Genomic DNA, 4,239 nt, shown 5'->3' on the forward strand with positions numbered 1-4,239 from the left:
GTGTGTCTCGTCGTGTGCCATCACTATAAGTGATTAAAGTTACCATAAACCTTACACATTATATAGGCTACACTAACGTGTACGTTTAGGCGGTTCGTTTAACTATTATACGTGATGTACGTTGTTTTTTTTTGGGGGGGGGGTTAATGAATGTGTTCCAAAACGCGACATGAATTTCTTGACGACCTAATATTATGCCAAGTTGTTACTTTAGTATATTGAGATTTGTAGGCTTGGTATGGCCTGATGTTTAAGGCGATAGACTCGTAACCTGCCGGTCGCGGGTTCGAATTTCTGTCTCCGTACATGCTTGCCCTTTCAGCGGTGGAGGCGTTTTTATGTGACGGCCAATCCCACTATTAATTGGTAAAAAGTAGTCCAATCTAAACATATCATAGGTTACGATCAGTTATGACTGAGTTATAGAGCCAAAATAGTGTGAAAATCGGTCCCCATGTTAACAGATAGAGATTTTTTGGATATTCGTGACCTTGACCTTTGACCCTCCAAAAACTAATCACTTCTAAGGTGGTTCATTGACCAAATTTTTACCGACATTCGTCCAAATACATTCAGCCAATTTCGAGAAATCTTGCTGACAAACACACACACACACACACACACACCTGTCGTTGGGGATGGGGGCGTTATAAAGTTACGGCCAACCCCACTATCAGTTGGTGAAAAAGTAGCCCAAGAGTTGGCGGTGAGTGATGTTAACCAGCCGCCTTCCTTCTAGTCTTTGCTCACAGAAATTCAAATCAAACCAAACTGAGATATGACGTTACTCAAAAATAGATACGTTTATCTGAAATCTTATGTAAGGAGTCGAGTTTAAAAGTTTCGTTAAATAGTTGTTACTATGGTGATATGAGAAAGATATCACCATAGTAACGTATCTTATAATACAATTACAGCCTACATTCGTGCCATAAAAAATGTACCTGCGTGACAACAAGAGACACAGATGCATCAAGAAAGTAACAGGAAACATACTGTGTTTAAAAAATGGTTGTTATCTTTAAATCGAAGCTTCAGACCACGCTATTAGTTCTAGCTTTTATGGCAACTTTAAAACATCTCAGAAGTTCCTAAGAACAAACGATAGTTACACTTGGTGAAACTAGAAGAATATTAAATTATCCAAGTGAACAAAATGTATATAAAGGCAATAAAATGTTATGACGTCACTAAACTTACAGGGCAGGAAATGTGCATATTTGATATAAAAATATACAATAAAATCAGCCTCGCATTTGAAGTTCCGGAGTAGCGTATTCAGAGCTCTCTTAGTGAGGAGAAACGAAATTTATTTTCTTTCTCTAAGAACTAGAGGGCATTCAGTAGAGGCCCATACCTCGCAGCGTTGATCATATTCGGCTCTACAAAAATACGAAAATGTGTCCGTCGTTATCAACGGACACAGACCATTTTTTGGCAGGACAATGAGGAATAATATTCTACATATCTCCACCAAGTTTCATCAAAATCCGATCGTTTCGTCCTTGTGTGGTCATTTGGCGAAACGTTGACCTCAACTGACAATCTCGGGAATTTCTTCCATGAGTGGTCATTTGGCGAAACGTTGTTAGACATTAAACACGTGTCCCGAAACAAGTTGTTTGTTTCTTTGTTTATTTTTGAATTTCGCGCAAAGCTACACGAGGGCTATCTGCGTTAGACGACCCTAATTTAGCAGTGTAAGACCAGAGGGAAGGCAGCTAGTCATCATCACCCACCGCCAACTCTTGGGCTACTCTTTTACTAACCCTTAAACAAGTACCCTGCAATATACTGAAGACAGATAAGATCATTTCTTAGGCCAACGGTTCTCAAACTTTAGTAACCCCAGGACCCACTTTTAATTTAAATTTGGTGGACCCCCAAACCTATCGATGTTTTTTTTTGTTTTGTTTTTGGATAAAAAGATTCTATGTAGATAAAAAGCTGTATTCCAAAATTAAAAGTCGTAATTAATTGTACGAAAAATATTTGATATTTTATAAATAATATTTTTATAAAATTTCGGACATGACTAGCGGCCTCCAGTTTTAAAAACGATGTCGTAGTCAAACGTTCAGGCTTAATTTCCCAGTCATGAATGATGCATTTCAATTATTTTTGAGTTAAGGCAAAACACTTTGTGTGTGTGTGTGTATTTTAGGTTTTAAAGTTTGTTTTATTGTTACGGTGTGGACGCCTTTTAGGCCTAACATAATGTCTTACGACAAAAACAATTAATTATTTAGATCTTGCTTCACCAGCTTATAAAAAGCGTTTACACCATAACAATTGCTTTTGTAACACATGGTCTATGTAAATAGTGTTCCGACATTACTTGTTGTTTCCCAGCCCGTCTGAAGAGTTCTGGATTGAGCGAAATGCATTGTTGGCAATGGATGTAATAAACATAGTGCGGTTTATAAACTACTGTTGCACACTCTTCTACTTCTTGAAAATCCGCGAGTGTTAAGAAATATAATAAGCCTAACATAATGTATTATGAAAAACATACTTAATCATTTCGTTTTTCCTACTCTCCAACGCTAAAATCCGGGGTTCGATAGTCCAAAAGAATCTTGCAGTCAATAAAAAAGATACTAGCATCTAAATGTCCACTTATTTAGTAAAACCATGACGCTCAGATCAAATAACTATGGGCAAAGATATTTAATACATGAATAACTAGAAAGAGAAAAAAGAAAACACCCAATGCCCAGTGCTGTATTCAAGCAACCTTATGTTTTATTGACATATATTAGTTTAGTAAGTTAGTAGGTAGCAGGCTCGTTGAGTTCGTTGTCAATAAGTGTGGCACTTATCAATATTGATGTTTCTTCTTTGAAAGGAACCGCTCAACTCCTCAACTAAAAAGACCATCGGATGCTAGAAGTCCTGTTCCTTTGAAGATAAGTTCATCCTTGCTTTCTGGCGTATCCACAAGTCCCAGTTAACTTGTACGGCTCTCGTTCCCGCCTTCCAGGTTGATATAACTAAGGAAGCTTGTTTGAATAGCGATGGTATCTCTGAATGTAAGTTCTTTCTCCATATTGCTTGCACCTTCTTGTAAAACCAGTTACAAACGAGAGAACGGCAGTCTTAATGTGTTCGCAGCTGAGCCTCATTCCCTGGAGGTCCTCGGGTAGCCTCGCGTTCAGTGTGTTTCTAGAAGAAGAAGAAGAAGAAAAAGATGTACATAGATAAATTTTGAGAACTAGAACTCTGTACAATCTTTTTTTTATTATTTATATAGTAAGTTTTTTTTTATGATTTTTGCGCATGGTTTTTTGTATCGTTACTGGTATGAAACAAGGTACTCTTTCTTTCACAGTTATCTTAGGTATAAAATATTCGGGATGAGAACATACGAATATTAAATGTTTGATCAGCGAAAAAAGCTTAGAAAAAAATTCTAAATAGAGAACGAACCCCACCCTAAAAAAATAAGAAGTATGGGGCTACCAATGTAAGTGTTCAGTTCCTTTTATCGTGCAAATTAATATGCAGCTTTTAGTGTTGTTTTAAGTTAGCTTCCTCCAAACATTTGTTTTCTCAAAATTTTAGCTTTGTTTATTTATTTATTTATTCTGCGCATAGCTGTCCCTAATGTTGAAGTAATAGATTAAAGGGTAAACAGTACCCACCGACAACTCTTGACCCCTATTTTCTGTGGTCTAAAGCACGTGCACGGTTCCAAACTTCGAATCGCGTTTTTGCAGCAACGTGTCGCGAACCGTGAATCCTCTAACTTCCCACTCCAGACAATTCAGCAACACCAGTTTGGTTTTGGTTTGTTTTGAATTTCCCGCAAAGTTGCACGAGGGCTATCTGCGCTAGCCGTCCCTAATTTAGCAGTGAAAGACTAGAGGGAAGGCGGCTAGTCATCACCACCCACCGCCAACCATTGGGCTACTCTTTTACCAACGAATAGTGGGATTGACCGTGAGATTATAACGCCCCACGGCTGAAAGGGTGAGCATATTTGATGGTACGGGGATTCGAACCTGCGACCCTCAGATTGCGATTCGAGCCACCTAACCACCTGGCCATGCCGGGCAATAACGTAGTTTGTCACGTTATGCCTCATACTTTAATAACGTAGTTTGTCACGTTATGCCTTATACTTCAATAACATAGTTTGTCACGTTATGCCTCATATTTCAATAACATATTTTGTCACTTTTAATGCGCATCGTTTCAGTCTTAACTTCAAATTCTCATTATCCATAACAGCCCCCC

General features: G+C 38.2%; 1 long non-coding RNA gene across 1 annotated transcript in view; it reads right to left on the bottom strand.

Annotated features, from left to right (window-relative positions):
• Nucleotides 1-2,655: 2,655 nt before the first annotated feature.
• LOC111088691 overlaps nucleotides 2,656-4,239 on the bottom strand; it is a 10,892-nt gene continuing 9,308 nt past the window's right edge. Inside the window, exon 2 of the long non-coding RNA XR_002613139.1 lies at nucleotides 2,656-3,165. This is a non-coding gene — a long non-coding RNA (uncharacterized LOC111088691). The remainder of the gene's footprint in view (nucleotides 3,166-4,239) is intronic.

Source organism: Limulus polyphemus, unplaced genomic scaffold (genome assembly GCF_000517525.1).
Source record: "Limulus polyphemus unplaced genomic scaffold, Limulus_polyphemus-2.1.2 Scaffold4254, whole genome shotgun sequence".
NCBI lineage: Eukaryota > Metazoa > Arthropoda > Merostomata > Xiphosura > Limulidae > Limulus > Limulus polyphemus.